This window comes from Cynocephalus volans, chromosome 5, assembly GCF_027409185.1.
Source record: "Cynocephalus volans isolate mCynVol1 chromosome 5, mCynVol1.pri, whole genome shotgun sequence".
Lineage (NCBI taxonomy): Eukaryota > Metazoa > Chordata > Mammalia > Dermoptera > Cynocephalidae > Cynocephalus > Cynocephalus volans.
In genome coordinates this window covers 159,599,708-159,617,358 of record NC_084464.1, presented here as the reverse complement: position 1 = coordinate 159,617,358, position 17,651 = coordinate 159,599,708, and the positions used below count along the sequence as shown (strand labels likewise).

General features: G+C 46.6%; 1 protein-coding gene across 6 annotated transcripts in view; it reads left to right on the top strand.

The window, feature by feature from the left end:
• The window catches only part of PRKN (parkin RBR E3 ubiquitin protein ligase), a 1,299,935-nt gene that overhangs the window by 421,577 nt on the left and 860,707 nt on the right, over positions 1 to 17,651 (top strand). The gene's annotated exons all lie outside the window — the stretch shown is intronic.

The window sequence follows — 17,651 nt, the reverse complement described above, 5'->3', positions numbered from 1 at the left end:
CAATCTAAATAGTTAAATGCATAACAGGATTAATTTTGACTGCATGTGATGGAAGACACAAAATAATAACAAATACTTTATAAGGTAGGAGTTTATTTCCCTTCTACATACAGTAGGTCAAGACTGAAAGAAAGTGAGCCAAAACACCGGGTACTGATCAAGCTTTAGTAAAGGAGAAGAATCTGCTGGGTTGCGCTCAGAGTGGAGGGCAGCACCAGGTGTGGGGGTGGGAGAGCTTATATGGACTGTAGGGCGCCAAGGGCTGGCTGGTACCATCAGGGAGGGGCATTATGCTAATGTGGAAGCTATGTGACCAGGGTGGAGAACCGTGCCCTTGCAGAAGCAAAAGGGTTTCTGTTTCTCAGAAATCATGAGGTTTCTCATAAAGGGAAGGGAGTAGGGGTGGGGGCCATTTTGTGCTTGGCCTTGCCTAAAATGGCACCAGTTATGTTCAGAACCTATCATTCCTGCCTTTTAAGTATAGGGAGAAGGGAAAAGGGGTGAAGGTCTCATTCTTCTGAAGCTACTTCCTGCTGGAGATGGGTGAAGATATGAAAAAAATAAAAGGTTTATGTTGGCGGGTAAAACAATTAAGTGGTAGGGTATTGGTTTTGTGTGGGGAGGCCGTATTCTTCCAGGGGAGGGTCGCTGATTCTGAGGGGCGGATATCCTCCTCCATGAAGAATTCAGTGACCCTTGGTTGGTGAAAGCCTGTACATGTTCTTGTAAGAAATTAGAGAAACACTGAAAGAGACAGGAACCAAGAAGGATAAGGCCCATCATGGTTAGGGGTCCGATGTGTTTTGTCCTGAAGTCCTCCCCCGTCGCTATAGCCTAGGTGAGTGGTTTGGGTGAAGCAGAAATGTTCTTGCTGGGGGAGGCACCAGACTCCAGCAGAATCCCATTTGGAAAGAGCTATCCGGTAGTTTTTACCCCCATAGGAACAAGATGTGGCAGTTGTCTGGTCATAGCATGTTGTGGGAACGTATGTCAGGGATGTGAATGTGTCCTGTAGGGTTCCCCCGAAGATTCTGGGTGGCAGACCCAGCAGGTTGGAAAGTGTCCTTCCACCCACCAAGACCTTGGTTATACATTGTGAACAGGGTGTGGCATATGTCTCTGTTAGGAAAAGAAGCAAGAGGAAGAGAAAAGGCAAGTGTTCAGGGGCTGAGAGGTTGAGAGGGTGCATAGTAGGAGAAAGGAGTAGAGGGTAACCTCGTCAGGGGTGTAATTGCAGAGGGCGCCCTGCCAGGCTAGTTCAGTTACCCACTCAAGGATGTCTTCAAAACTGGAGGTGGTGGGTCAAGACCAGTCTTGGAGCAGCTCCTGTGTGAAGGACATGAAGTGGGCCAGCAAGAGTGAGAGGATAATCATCAGGGGAAAAATCATCCTTCTTCTGGGATTGGGGGAAGAGTGGAGGTCCTGGAGATTTTAAATTTTGTGGGTCCTAAAATGGACGAAGTGTAAGGAGATGTTGGGTTGGGGGTTGAGCAGAGGGACCCCTCTGGCTTGATGTTAACAGATTCATTGGATAAAGTCTCAGGTGCTAGTTTTACCAAGGATAAGTGACACCAAGGGGCCTTTCCTAGTACCTTTACTGCCATGGGGGTGGCGAGAAGTACTGTATAAGTCCCTCCCCAACATGGTGAGAGGGGCTTTGGGATTCAGGTTTTAATATACACTTGCTGTCCTGGGCTCAGTTTAAAGTCTGAGGGGGTGGTGGGGAAAAGATGAGGTAATAGAAGGTTGGCCTGTTCCCAAAGAAGATCCCTAATGAGCAGAAGAGTAGGGAGATACTGGCCTAAAGGTGATGAGCTGGAAGGGAGAGGTGTGAGAGTGAAGGGCCTACCATACATAAGTTCGAAGGGGCTGAGGCCAGTGGGTTTGCGGGGGGCAGCTTGCAAGCAAGTGAGTGCTAGAGGGAGAAGTTGGGTCCAAGGGAGGTGAAATTCCATGGACAGCTTGGTGAGGTGTGTTTTGATGAGGTGATTGGCTTTTTCTGCTTTTCCTGATGACTGAAGCCAATATGGCATATGTAAATCCCATTTGATATGTAAGGTCTGTTTTGTGGTTAGATCCACCAGTTTGTTTCCTTGGGCTATGGGGTCATTGGAGGTTTGGTGTATAACCCCATCCTCCTTTGGAAGTTGTGCAGCCTCAAGAAGTGTTTCGATAAGATGTCTGTTTTTTCTGGGCCCTCCTTGAGTGGCCATGTATCCTCTTTCCTTCCATATGGCCGTGCAGGAGTGTAGGATGTGGTGAGCATGCTTAGAGTCAGTGTATACATTGGCTCATTTGTTACTTGCCAGAATGAGAGCACAGGTGAGAGCAATGAGTTCTGCCTGTTGGGAAGTGGTGTTGGGGGGGAGGGGGACAGCCTCAGCAGTTTGTGTTAGATTTACTATGGCATAACCCACCTGGGGAACAGGCCTGGAGGTGGTGCTCCCATCTATGAACCATGTATGTTGGGGCCACATAATGGGATTTGGGGAGTTGTGTGGAAAGGGATTGAGTCTAAGGGTCTTGAGTGTTTGGGGATGAGAGTGGCTGGATTTAAGGGAGGGCAAGGTTTAAAGGAAAACTGGGAATTTTCAATGAAGGTAAAGTGGATAAGTTGTAGGTGGGAAGGGGAGAGAATTGACATGGCCTTATGGCTGAGAAGGTCTTCAAGTTGATGGGGGCAACATATGACTGTTGTCCAAAAGTTAGTTTAGAGTTTTCTTGTGTTAAAAGGGCAGCTGCCACCAAGGCCTGTAAACAAGGAGCCCATCCCCGGTCTGTGGTGTCTAGTTGTTTAGAAGGGTATGTATCTGAGGAGAAAATATCTCCTGCATCTTGTCCCAAAACCCCAGCTGCCAATCCTTGTGTTTTGGTGACATATAGGATAAAAGGATGAGATAGCTTTGGGAGGGATAGAGCTGGGGCTATGAGGAGAGCTGCTTTTAATTGCTGGAAGGGAGAATGAATGGGCTTTGTGGGATCTATGGGAATGGCAGGATCCCCTTTGGCTGCCTCATAAAGTGGCTTTGCTAGCATGTCAAAGTTAGGAATCCGTAGGTGAAGATTCCCTGCAAGCCCCAAGAAAGAAAGGATTTCACCCTTTCTGGTAGGAGCAGTGAGTTCAGAAATTAGACTCTTGAAATCCACCATTATTTCTCTGGTGTTGGGGTTGAGGTAGACTCCCAAATAGGTGACTGAAGGAGAAGAAATTTGAGGCTTGCTGGGAGACACTCGATATCCCCTAGAGGCCAAGAAATTAAGGAGAGCAACAGTGTGGGCCTGTGAATCCTCATAAGAGGGGCTACAAAGGAGGAGGTCATCCACATATTGTATAAAAGTACTAGAGGTTGGAGGAAGTTCAGATAAGTCTTGAGCTAAGGCCTGGATGAAGAAGTGGGGGCTATCCCAAAACCCCTGAGGTAGTACTGTCCAGGTGAGTTGTTGGGAATGATGCATATCAGGATTAGTCTAGGTGAAGGCAAACAGGTTTTGACAGGAAGGGTATAAGGGGATAGAAATAAAGGCATCTTTGAGGTCAAGTACAGAGAAGAAATGGGTTGTTGTTGGGATTGTGGATAGAAAAGTGTAGGGGTTAGAAACAATTGGAGTTATGGGTAAAATGGCTGCATTAATGGCCCTGAGGTCTTGAACTAAATGGTATGAACCATTAGGCTTTATAACTGGAAGGATGGGTGTATGACAAGGTGAATGGGTGGGTCGTTGAAGATGAGAAGAAAGAAGTATGTTTATAAGGGGCTTTAACCCTATTAGGTGTTTATTAGTGATGGGGTATCATGGGACATTAGGGAAAGAAGGATCCCACAACCTCATGAAGGTGGGAGGGTGATGAGTAGTGATGGAGGGTGAGGAGGTATCCCATACTATAGGATTAACTTTGTCAGGGGGAAAGGGGAGGGTAGAGTTTTCAGGGCCCATGTCTGGAGTGGCCTGTAACAAGAGTATTATAGCTGGAGTTAAAGTGTTTAGGGTAAGGGTAGCTTTGAATTTGGAAAGGATATCCCATCCCAGTAAGGGGGATGGATGTTGAGGCATTATTAAAAATTTGTGTGTGAATTGGGTGTGTTGTAGGGTGTAGGAAAGGGGTTGAGTGATCTATCGGTGGTATTCTGATCTCATGGCCCCTACTATTGTGATAGAGGATGGGGTTGTTGGCCCTGCATATTCAGGAAGGGTAGAGTAAGTGGCCCCTGTATCAGTGACAAAAGAGATTGGTTTACCTGCTTTGAGGTGAGTTACCATGGGCTCACATGTGGTGATCTCTATGGGGGACCTCAGGCTCTGGGCATCATCAGTCCTCCTCTTGGGCGAATCCAAGAAGTTCCAGTAAGGATGGCCATGAAGTGAAAGGCTGTGGGTTGAGGACTGGGCCACTCCCTCTCTGGTGAGTGGAACAGTCAACCTCCCAGTGACCTGGCTGTTTGCAGTGAGGACAGGGCCCAGGAGGGGGCCTGGGGTTAGAACAAGCTCATACCCAGTGGCCCAGCTGAGCACATTTGAAGCAGTTCCCAGGTGGCTTGCCCCTAGAGGCAGCCAGTTTAGGGTTATGTGAGCCTTGGATGGCATTAGACAGGAGCTGGTATTTGGTCTGATCTCTTTTGTATTGATCCTTCTTCTCCTCCTCTTCCCTGTTGTTAAAAACCTTGAAGGTTGCATTGAGGAGGTCTCACTGGGTTGTATTTGGACCATGCTTAAGGTTTTTTTATTTTTATTTTTTTGAATGTCAGAGGCTGATTGGGTAATAAAGTGAGAGTGTGAGGGGGCCATGCCTGCTGGAGTGTTTGGATCTATATGTGTGTATTTATGTAAAGCCTCAGAGAGGTGGGCTAGGAATTTGCTAGGATTTTCAGTGGATCTTTGTGTGATTTCTCTAAGCTTGTCGTAATTGACTGACTTGTGAGTAGCCATTTGGAGGCAATAGAGTAGGTATGTGATCATGTTATCCTGGAGATCCCGGTCCCCGTGGCCAGCCTGGTAGTCCCAATTTGGGTCTGTGTGAGGAATGGCAATGGCTTCCACAGGCCACCTGTTATTTTGAGCATGCACCTCATCTGCCTGTTGTTGGGCAGTTACCCAGACCTGTTCCCTGTCCTCAGGGGACAATGTAGTGGTGGGAATCATAAAAATATCATTCCAGGTGAGATCATAAGACTGAATGAGATATCTGAATTCCTTAAGATACGTGTCTGAGTTGGGCTGGAAAGATCCCAGTCAGTTTTCAATTTGGGAGATATCAGAAAGCGAAAAGGGGATGTAGACCCAGACAATTCCCTCTGTCCCTGCCACTTCACAGAGGGGGTATAAAGGAGCCAGAGCTGAGGCAGGGTTGTCACCTGACAAAGGGGGAGAAGGAGAAGGGTTGGGTGGTTGAGGATGAGCATCTCAAGACCAGGTGTGGGGAAGAGAGGGAAAAGGTGGAGGGGCTAGTGAAGGATCTGGAGCATAAGGAGGTACTTGGGGAGCAGAGTGGCCTGATGGATTAAAAGATTGATCCGAGTCCAGAAGGGGTGGTTGGGCAAGAGCTAAGAGAATTTGAGACGTAGGACAGTTTTGACAGAGAGAAGGATGTGATCGCAGATAGAGGAAGGCTTGAACATAAGGAATATTTCCAGCCTTGCCATTTCAGTGACAAAAATTGTTTAAATCTCTGAGTATCTAAATCGAGAAAGCCATCTTCTGGCCACTGGGATCCATTGTCTAGTTTGTATTTAGGCCAAACCTGACTGCAGTAGGAAGTACGGTGTTTGTGTTTAATGTCTCCCTGGAGGCCAAGAGGTTGTAAGTTGGCCAGGAGACAACCTAGGGGCATAGAGTGTGGTGGTTTGGATCATAAGGATCCTATGTAGAGGGTGAGAAAGGAAACGAGTCCTAGTAGAAGGAGGGTGATGACAGAGTCTCCCTGGAAGCCGAGAGATTGTAAATCATCCAGGAGATAGCCCAGTGTCCCGACCCACGGGATATTCAACGCAGACCCTGGAGGGGGGAGTGGGAATTGGATGGGACAAGAGACGCGAGAAATGGAGACAAGACAGTATTCTGATCAAGTCTCGTTTATTAGCCAGAAGGTCACAGCTTATATAGACAGCAGGAGGGAATCAGCAGATAAGGAAGTATGCAGATGTTTTCTGGGAGAAATCACAGGGCAAATCTTTCCAGGAAATGGAACATTTCTCAGCTATCTAAAGCAAAGCAGCGGTGATCTACACCTAGGGCTGTGCAAGCAGTAAGAAGGAGAAAAAAGGAGGAAAGGTCACAGCATTTATATCTTTAGTGTCAGAGGGCTATTGGCAGGGCTTTATGACCCTGGGCAGGCTATGACCGGGCTCTTTGGCCCCAGACAGCCCAGAGGCATAGAGCGTGGAAGTTTGGATTGTGAGGATCCCATTTAGATGGTGATAAAGGAAATGGGCAGTCCTAGTAGAAGAAGAGTGACACCAAGGAGTGTCCTCATTGGTGTGCACCTTCTTTTTGAGAGAGAGAAGCCACCAACCGGCTAGAGGAACATCCTACAATAGCTGGGGGGGCATGAGAGGGGTTCCTTCAGCCAGGCGCCTGGTCTTAGGTAAGTAGACAGTAGTCTTAGAGAGTAGTCAGGGGAACCCATAGAAGTAGGTAGGACAGACCCACTGACTGACCCTGAATTGAGGCCGATGTTGGATGTGTTGGTCTGAAATGGCAAAAAGAGAGAGTCCAGAATGTACCCAGTTTAGCAGGTCTGGGAAGGGCAGCCAAGGGCCAATAAACCCAGGTGGGGATCATCCAAGAATGATGGCCAGAACCCTTCCTGGGTTTCAGTACCAAAATGAAAGAAATTGAGCCAAAACGCTAGGTACCAATCGACTTTATTAAAGGAAAAGAATCTGCTGGGCTGTGCTCAAAGTGGAGGGAAGCTGGGGCTGCCCTCAAAATGGAGGACGGCACCAAGTGTGGGGGTGGGAGAGCTTATATGTACTGTAGGGCACCAAGGGCTGGCTTATACAATCAAAGAGGGGCATTATGCTAATGTGGAAGCTGTGCAACCAGGGTGGAGAACTGCACCCTTGCAGAAGCAAAAGGGTTTCTGTTTCTTGGAAATCATAAGGTTTCTCATAAAGGGAAGGGGGTTGGGGTTGGGGCCATTTTGTGCTTGGCCTTGCCTAAAATGGCACTGGTTATGTTCAGAACCTATCAAAAACATTGGCAGCTTTGTGTTAGTATGTCTTTCACAGTGACAGGGAGTTCTGGGACAAGTGAGATAGAAGTCTAAGATAATAGGTAATGCAACCTACCAAAATTACTAAATAAAATTTAATGAATTTTTGAAGTCATAGATGAGCTTGCAAAAAATGAAGGGTAATTTCCAGGGACAAGTGAAAAAGTACACAGCTGTCTTTAAGTAGAGGAATGCAAAACCCCAGAATTTAAGTGTGTGAACTGATGTGATGGTGGTCTTGGGATGATTGTGGAGGGGAGAGAGGCTCTGCTAGACATGTACAGAGCACCTGGGGACTGGAGAAAAAATCCGAGAAATTGAAAAGTATAACAACTGGGGAAAAAATGAGATATATCTAAACCTCCATAACATCCATGTGACCAAGAATGAAAAGTTAGTATAAATAGTGGACCCAGGCTAATGACACTTCTTACATCATAAGTGGTGCATATGTCAGATCATTCTGAAGAACACTCAGTTGCCATGGCATTGAGGCTTGTCAGAGAAAGACAAGACCAACTACAAGACACTCATGATCCATCATTGTAAATAAAATGTTGGAAAATTCCACCTTGAGTTCTATAGGAGACCAGAATATGCTACCCCCAAATATGCCATGTTAGCATAATGATTATTTTGAGAAACAAAGGACACAGAAGAAGCTCTATAAACAAAATGGAATTTACTTTGTAAGGGAAATTTACATCTGTAAAGGAAATCTCCATTTGTAAGGATGTCTCCCTCTCTGTAGGTGGAAGAGAAAGATGACTGAGTCACTACAGATTCTTATCAGTGGAAAAGGCACCAACTCAAATCTGCATACCAAACCTTACTCATTTACTGTACTTTTCTTTCATCTCCTTTTAACTGGCCCCTCCTGACACCCTTCTTTGTCTTTAGCTAAAAATAGTATTTAAGCCTGAATTCTAGACCACCTCTTTGAGATTTACTCATTTTTCTGGGCTATCTCTCATGTATACATGAGATATACATGTTAATAAACTTCTGTGAGTTTTTCTCTTGTTAGTGTCTTTTGTGGATCCCAGCTAAGAACTATGAATGGTAAAGGAAAAATTATGTTTTCCTCTTCCACAAGTGGAATTAAGGATACACCATAAACTAGGAAGTTGGTTTCCCCCCAGATTTGAGCAAATAAAACACCATCTGAAACAGACCACAAAATAAATATGTTTATGTTAATTAAAGCATAAAAGAAAAAAATTGAAAACTAAAACAGAAAACAGGCATAATGGGAAACAGTAGCTATTGAAAAGAACATAATTTTAGCTACTGGAATTAAAAAAAACCAAAAACCAATGAAACAAACAAACAAAAAAACCCCACCTCAATGGAAATTGGGCAATACCAAAGAGAGAATTAGTGAACTGGAAGATAAATATGATGAAATTGGCCAGAATGTGACACCAACTAAAATGTAAAAAAGACTTTAGCAGATAAGGAGTTTGGAATGAAAGGGCCTAATATATATTCCTACTGTGATAGGAATTCCATGGTAGGAGAATAGAGAACAGAGAGAAGAGACAATTTTCTAAGAGAAAGGCTGAGCATTTTTCAGTAGCAGTCACAAGCAAAATAAATAAAAATGCATGCATTTCATCTTGATCAAGATAAATAAAAATAAACTCACCTCCAAAAGGAAGCAAAACGCCAAGGACAAAGAGAAGATTTTAAAATCAAATGAAGAAGAGGTTACTTAGATTGGAACAATAATTTGAATGGCTGTCAGCAGAAATAATAGGACAAAAGTGGTAGAAGAGTAATATCCAACTGCTGAGGGGAGCGCCTCTTAACTTAAAGTTTTATACCCAGCAAAACTATGTTCAAGAATGAGAGGCAAACAAAGATACTTTTAGACAAACACTGATTTATGTACTCTCAGTTTGAAAGAACTGTTGAAGTATTTACTATAGAGAAGAATAAGTTTGAACCCAAGATAAGGAAATGGAATGCAAGGGATGATGCTTAGCAAATAAAATAGCAAATACATACGAATGAGTCTACATGAGTATTGATGTTTTACACACACGCACACACACACACACACACACACACACACACACACACACACACACACAGATTAGCTTGATGTGTAGGGGTGAAGGGAATTTTCTTCCCTCTCCTTCTGAAGGTTTGATAATTTGAGTCTATAAAACAAACTGACAATAGATAGATTAACAGGGAAAAAAAGGCATACACATTTATTAATGTGTACATGGACAAATTCCTGCAAATATGAGATTCAAAAAAGGGCTCAGTGACTGAAGTTTTTATACTGTACAGAAAGGAATGGAGGATTGGCACAGGGCAGCAGTTTATGGGAGAAGGAAAGGGAAGGTAGGGCAGGCAAAGCTGTCTTGTTTTGCAGATGAAATCTTTCAGGTAGCAGCTCTCAGAAAGAGTAGATGGTAGCCCATGGCAAAAGTTTCTCTGTAAGACCTTTAAATGTGTCGAATTTTTAGTTGTTTTATTTTCCTGTAAGACTGTCTTTCCTAGGTCCATATAAGGCAAATAAGGGTGGTGGGGGCCCTCAGAAAAAGCCTGTTTGCCTCTGCTGTTTACTTGAGTAATGTAGGTTTCCTCCATAGATGCAAATCTCCCCCACAAAAACAAAAAAACAAAACAAACAAACGAACAAAAAAAACAACAGATTTTCAAAGCTATTTCTGTGTCTGCAGACCCTTGGAATAGCTACATCAAAATATGTCAAAGAATTATATTTTGGGGTGGCATACTTTGGTTTCTTTCGGATGGATACAAAAACAAGGTAGAACCAAAGTGGTAGATAAAAATAACTTTTTGAGAAAACTGTAATAAGCAATTAACATGAAAATATGCTCAAGGTTTCACCAATGATCATAGACATAAATATTAAAACAACCGTATATCATTGCATTTTACATGTTGGGCCAAAATTTAAGTCTGACAGTACCAAGTGTTGGTTAGAATATAGCACAGTAAGTGGTTTTATACAACATGGTGCAAATGTAAATTTATTCAACCACTATAGAGAGCAATTCTACAACTTCACAAAAATTAATGAAATTCAAGTGATGTATATTCTACAGCTCAGAGTACACAAGGAGATGTCTATATACATGATTGTAATAATACCATTTGAGGTTATGAAAAAGTGGAAACAACACAGCTGTTTTTAATTGGGGGAATGGATAATCAGTTTGTTATAACAGGTCATGATAAGTCTGTGATAATTCCATAGTAAAACAAATGACCTGGATCTACATGTATCAATGTTAATAAATCTCCACGTCTCAGTATGAAGTTTTAAAAAAGGTTGTGAATTGCAAAGGAATGTTGAGTAAGTTATGGCTTATGCAAAATTTCAAAACATAAAGCTCAAAACCATTGTATACATTGTTCATAGATAAGGTGACCATGTAGTACATTTTGTTCATACAGGATATAGTTGAAAATTAAAGGTGTCATTAAAATAAAATTATATACTTAGGTACCTTTGAAATATTTATATATTCTCTAACACATTGGATTTATTACATTAATAGACTTATCTACTAGTTCTTTAGTATGATTTTAAAAAATAAAATTATTTATAAAAATAAAAACATTCAGGGCCGAGCCCGTGGCGCACTCAGGAGAGTGCGGCGCTGGGAGCGCGGCGATGCTCCCTCTGCGGGTTCGGATCCTATATAGGACTGGCCGGTGCACTCACTGGCTGTGTGCCGGTCACAAAAAAGACAAAAAATAAATAAATAAATAAATAAAAACATTCATGTTTGTAAAGCACAATCACATTGAAAGACCCCTAGGAGCAGGCGGTCAGTCGGTCTGGAGACCCTCCCAAGGAACAGCGAGACCACGAAGACGGATGCAAACAGCAAGAGGTTTATTTGAACACACGGGTACCCGGGCGACACAGTCTTTTGGAAGACTGGCGCGCCGAGTGGAGCTCCTGGGTCCTTTTTATAGCAAAAAGCGCGGGTACAGAAGCGAGAAGCGAGTTTAATTGGTCAGTTCAAATAAGCGCGGGTACAGAAGCGAGAAGCGAGTTTAATTGGTCAGTTCAAATAAGGCCTGGGGTGAGCTTCGGTTATGTGGGAGTCCTTGAAACAGCTGAGGGGCACCCTGGAAACTGGTGGGAGTCCTTGAAACAGCTGAGGGGCACCCTGGAAACTGTTGGGAGTCCTTGAAACAGCTGAGGGGCACCCTGGAAACTGTTGGGAGTCCTTGAAACAGCTGAGGGGCACCCTGGAAACTGTTGGGAGTCCTTGAAACAGCTGAGGGGCACTCTTGAAACTTTAACTGACTTGTCTATTTCTGGGAACTATCCGCCCTTTGCCTCGGGCCGGGGCCCAGGTGCATAACCACAGATATCCTGTTCGTTATCTGGTCTCAACCTCAGGCTGTACTTTTCCTATGCTAGGGACTTTTAACCAGGGTAATGTTTTGTGCCTTGCAAAATGGCGTTGCTACGGCTAGCTTAAAAAGTTCTTTCTTCATTCCCCCATTTCTTTTGTGGATAGCTCTAATCTTAGAGCGGAGTTAAAAGTTATTTTCATTATCTATAGTCTGATATTTTTGTCTAAGAACCAGGACCTTAATTGTACTCATCTTATCATTGATGAATTGGACTAACCTGTTGATGACACAGGGCCCCAGAATGAGCAACAGAAGAAGGAGTACTAGGGGCCCGGCGATGGTTGATAGTAGGGTAGTGAACCAAGGGGAGCTATTGAACCAACCTTCAAACCAGTTTTGATCTTTTTGGCGCTCTAACTGTCTTTTATCTAGTCTTTGTTTGAGTTTGGCCATGGTGTCTCGTATCACACCTGAATGGTCTACATAAAAACAGCACTCCTCTCTGAGGGCCGCGCAGAGGCCTCCCTCTCTTAAAAACAGTAAGTCAAGGCCTCGCCTATTTTGGAGTACTACCTCAGATAGAGAAGTCAATGAGTCCTCTAACTTGCTGACTGAATCCTGGAGGGCCCGGAGGTCAGTGTCCATGGCAGTCTGGAGCTCGGTTAGGCCCCGCTGGAGGTCTATAGGTCCTTTAATCAGAGCAGCCGAGCCGGTACCTATACCTGCCACAATTCCCAGTAGGACAGCTAGGGTAAGTGTGAGAGGTTCTCTCTTAAACCTGGGATGAGGGTTGTCATAGGCCTGCAACAAAGTTTCTTCAGGATGGTAATAGATGCGAGGAATCAGCTGAACCTGGACACAGAAATCCTTAGACTGATTAAAAACTGAGAGGGAAACGCAAGGGGTGAGACCGGTGCTGCAAGCCCACCAGCTATGGTTGGAGGGGAGAAGGTACTGATGGTCCCCGGAGGAATTGATGGATAGGGTCTGGTTGCAAAGATGTTGATGGGTAGAAGGTATTGTTCCTATACATAACCCTTGTCCTGTGACCTCTGTGAGAGTAAGCTTTCCCTGGGTCCCCCAACGGCAACTCTCGGCGCTGGTATAATTGGCCTCTCCCAAAAAGGCTATTCCTTCATAGTAGGGGGGGCTTATGGCCAGACAGAGCCAGCAATGCTCTGTGGCGTTCGGGTTGGTGGCATTTAGAGCTAGGAAGGCCCCCTGTACAAGACCAAAGAGCCTGTCACCCGTGGTGGGGGGTAGAGTGCCTGGTGATAGGAGGCTCTGTGTAGCAGTGCTCCTTTGTGCCGCGGGGGGTTGCCTGCTAGTCATTGGGAACAGCTTGTTGCTAGGAGGTCCCTGTTCTGCAAGGACGGGGTCGGGGCCCACTGCCACAGTTGGCATATTGGTGATATCTAGGCGAATGGTGAACAGTACACCTGGATCGTTTCCCGTCAAATAGAACCTTAGTCCCCAGGTTCTTCCTTGTGCCCAATCTCTGGAATTTTTTCCTTTCTCTGTGAATTTTATTTTAAGGGGGTTACACCAGCCGGTGTTGTCACAGTTTTTACTGCTATCGTTACGTTCTACAGTTATGAGGTCCCATGAGGAACTAGGTCCCCAGTAGACTGTCCCCGTGGTTTCACAACCCCATTCTTTGCAATATAGGGATTCCAGCCCTCCGCACCTTCTAGCTTCTGAAAGGGTCCGGCCATCCCGGGGGCACACGTAGAAGGGGGAAGCGGCAAGCCTGTTTCTAGCTCGGGGATAGCTGCACCCTGGGACCCCCCAGGTGATCTGATTATAAGCTTTTGTATAGTCTGAATCAGGGGGTCTGATCTGGGCCTAGCCCGATGCTATGTATCCCGGGATATCCCAGGTCTCAATACCCGCCGCCAGGGCACATACATCAGGTTTAAGATCGGGCCACCAAGTCCAAGGCGGCTGGGTAGCCTGTTTGGTCCAGACAACTTCTCCAGTTTGGGACAGTACCTTCCAGGTGAGGATCACAGGCCGGTGGGGGTTCTTACCCGGTGGACTCATTTTTCCGCCGCCGAATACGCAGCTTAAGAGGATGATCAGTCCTTTCCAGCTCCCAGGTCTCGTTTGGTGCCGGGGGTGGTGCAGGCTTGAGATGGGAAGCATGGACCCAGGCAGCGATGCCATCAACTTTTACTGCGGTCGGGGTGGTCAGCAATACCAGATACGGGCCTTTCCACCGAGGCTCAAGGTTGCTGGGTCGATGGCGTCTGACCAGCACTCGGTCTCCGACCTGGAACGGGTGGGGGACAGCTATGGTACCGGGCTGATATGCCTCTTTGATCTGGTCCCAAATCTGGGTCTTCACAACTTCTAGAGCCTTTAAATGGGTAAATAAGACAGGGAGAAAATTATCATCGGGACCCAGTGTTTCTCCCAACTCAAGTATGGGGGGGGGTCCCCCGTAGAGGATTTCATAGGGAGTTAGACCGTACTGGCCAGGGGTATTCCTGGCTCTGAACAGCGCTAAGGGAAGGAGGGCCACCCAGTCTTTTCCACCGGTCTCTAAGGCCAATTTAGTTAAGGTCTCTTTGATGGTTCTATTCATTCTCTCTACTTGACCTGAGCTCTGGGGCCTATACGCACAATGTAACTTCCAATTTATCCCCAGTTGTGTGGCCAGTCCCTGGCTTACCTGAGCAACAAAGGCTGGGCCATTATCTGACCCGATCACCTTAGGGATCCCGAAACGGGGCAGGATTTCTTCTAGTATCTTTTTACATACAGTCAGGGCCGTTTCCGTTTTGGTAGGAAAAGCTTCTACCCATCCAGAGAAAGTATCTACAAATACTAGCAGATACCTGTTTCTATACCGGCCAGGCTTTACCTCTGTAAAGTCTACTTCCCAGTATACGCCGGGTCGATCTCCCCGTTGTCTTTTTCCGGTCTCTCGGTAGGTGGTAGCCGCATTAGTCATGGCGCAAGCCGGACACCGATTGGCGACTTCTTGAACGGTGGACCGGAGATTCGGGATGGAGAGGCTGGTGCGGCTCGTTAGTTGAAGGAGCTTTTCTGGTCCTAAGTGTGTTAGCTGATGTAACCGCTGAATGAATTCTTTTCCCTGGTCAGGAGTGAGCTCTCTTGGCTTGGTCCTAACTTGAGCAGGCTCGATTGGCTCTTGAAGCTTTGTAGTTTCTGCTAGCACCCTGACCGACAGGGCGGCTTGTTTTGCAGCCTCGTCGGCCCTCCGGTTCCCGGCCGCCACAGGGTTATTTCCTCTCTGGTGGCCCGGGCAGTGGATAATGGCGACCTGCTTAGGGAGGTGAATGGCCTCTAGCAGAGCCAGAATTTCTTGTTTATTTTTAATGTCTTTTCCAGCAGAAGTGAGCAGTCCCCTCTGTTTATATATTGCCCCATGAATGTGAGCAGTGGCAAAAGCATACCTGCTGTCCGTGTAGATATTGATGTTTTTTCCTTCGGCTAGGCGTAATGCCTGCGTCAAGGCGATTAGCTCGGCCTTCTGGGCTGATGTCCCTTCTGGCAGGCTGCTTGCCCATACCGTCCGTTTGCCATCTACGATGGCGGCCCCTGCTCTCCGCTTACCTTCCACAATGAAGCTGCTACCGTCTGTATACCAGGCAGGCACTCCGGGCAATGGCTGGTCCTTCAGGTCCCGTCGAGTCCCAGCTTCTTCAGCAAGGATTTCTGAGCATTGGTGTACTGGGGTGGATTCTGACTCGACCGGTAGTAGGGTAGCTGGGTTCAGGACAGCAGGGGGCGCGAAAGATATCCTTTCGTTTAGCAGCAAACTCTGGTAATGAGTCATTCTGGCATTGGTCATCCACCGATTGGGGGGCTGCCGCACAATACTTTCGAGGCTGTGGGAAGCAATCACAGTCGCATTTTGCCCCAAGGTTAACTTATCAGCGTCTTTGAGGAGGAGTGCCACTGCAGCAACCGCTTTTAGGCAGGTTGGCCACCCACTGGCCACTGGATCCAGTTTTTTTGATAGATAAGCTACTGGCCGTCGCCATGGTCCTAGGGTCTGAGTAAGCACTCCTCGGGCTACACCGGCTCTTTCATCTACGTACAGAGTAAATGATTTGGTGAGGTCTGGGAGAGCCAAGGCGGGGGCAGACAGCAAGGCTTTTTTTATGTGGTCAAAAGCCTTTTGATGCTCCTCAGTCCAGGTAAAAGGAATGTTTTCCCTTGTCAGGGGGTACAAGGGTGCAGCCAGGGAAGCAAACCCAGGAATCCAGAGCCTGCAGAATCCGGCAGTACCCAGAAATTCGCGGACCTGCCTGGGGGTTGTGGGAGTAGGGATCTTCATAACTGTAGCTTTCCGGGCCGGGGTCAGCCATCTTTTTCCCCCTTTGAGCAGGTACCCCAAATAGGTGACCTCTTTCTGGCATAACTGGGCCTTTTTAGCTGATACCCGGTACCCCAACTTACTCAGTTCCTGCAAGAGCTTTTGTGTCCCTCTTTTGCAGCCTTCATATGTGGGAGCTGCCACTAGGAGGTCGTCCACATATTGGAGTAATATGACCTGGGGGTTGAGAGCCCTAAAAGGAGCTAAATCTCGGTGGAGGGCCTCGTCGAAGAGAGTGGGAGAATTTTTGAACCCCTGTGGCAGCCGTGTCCAGGTCAGCTGACCTGTGTTACCTTTTTCTGGGTCTCTCCACTCGAACGCGAACAGTGGCTGGCTGTTGGGGTGTAGTCTGAGGCAAAAAAAAGGCATCCTTGAGATCCAGGACTGAGTACCAAGTGTGACTAGGCGGAAGGGAACTCAGGAGGCTGTATGGATTTGGGACCGTGGGATGAATGTCTTGCACCCTTTTGTTAATTTCTCTCAAGTCTTGGACTGGCCGATAGTCATTGGTCCCTGGCTTTTTTACTGGTAGCAGAGGGGTGTTCCAGGGCGATTGGCAGGGCACTAAGACCCCTAGGTCTAAGAACCTTTGGATGTGGGGTCTGATGCCTTCCCGGGCTTCTTTAGTCATAGGATACTGTCGGACGGCCACCGGTGAGGCACCTGATTTCAGCTCTACTACTACTGGTGGGACGTTATTGGCCAGTCCCATACCTGTCTTTTCTGCCCATACGGTGGGAAAAAGTTGGAGCCAGGATGGGTCGATGGAGGGAGAGGCCGGCTTTTCATACAGCCGGTATTCTTCTTCTAGGTTTAGGACCAGGCACATGGTAGAGTGATCTCCCCATGTTACTTGTGGGCCCTCTGTGGAAAACTGGATTTGAGCCTTTAGTTTGGTCAGGATGTCCCGGCCCAACAGAGGAGCAGGGCACTCAGGTATGACCAAAAAGGAATGGGTCACTTGCCTATGTCCGACCCTTAAAAGTCTCTGAGTGGTCCAGGGGTAGACTTTGCTGCCGGTCGCTCCTACTACGACTGTCCGCCTGGACCCTACCTTCCCCATGGGTTGGGTCAGTACCGAATGTTCAGCCCCGGTATCGACCAGAAACTCGATGGGGGTCCCCTCCACTGTCAGTGTTACCCTAGGTTCGGGGAGGGGGTCCGAACCCCGACTCCCCTAGTCATCTAGGGATAGAACCTTGGCTTCTCTGATGTTCTTTTTCCGGGGACATTCTCTTGCCCAGTGACCCTTCTCTTTACAGTACGCGCATTGGTCTTTGTCTAGAGGGGGTCTTCCATCCCTAGGTGTTTTCTTTGCCCGGTTGCTCAGGTTCCCTGTCTGCCTATCTCTAGACCCTCTTTCACCTACCACTGCGGCCAAAATCCTAGTTAAATTTTTTTCTTGGCGTTTATCACGCCGCCTCTCTCTCTCTTCTGTCTCTTTTTTTTCTCTTTCCTGTCTTTCTTCTTCTGTTTCTCTCTTGTGGTACACCTTTTCTGCCTCCTTTACTAAGTCTTGTAAGGAAAGGTCTTGGAGCCCCTCTAGTCTTTGTAACCTTTTTTTAATGTCTGGGGCTGACTGGCCGATAAAGGCCATGGCAACTGCCGCCTGCTGTCCCTCAGAAGAGGGGTCAAACGGAGTGTATCTCCTATATGCCTCCATCAGGCGTTCCAAGAAAACCGAGGGGGGGTTCTACCGGTCCCTGCAAGACCTCTCTTACCTTAGCCAAATTGGTG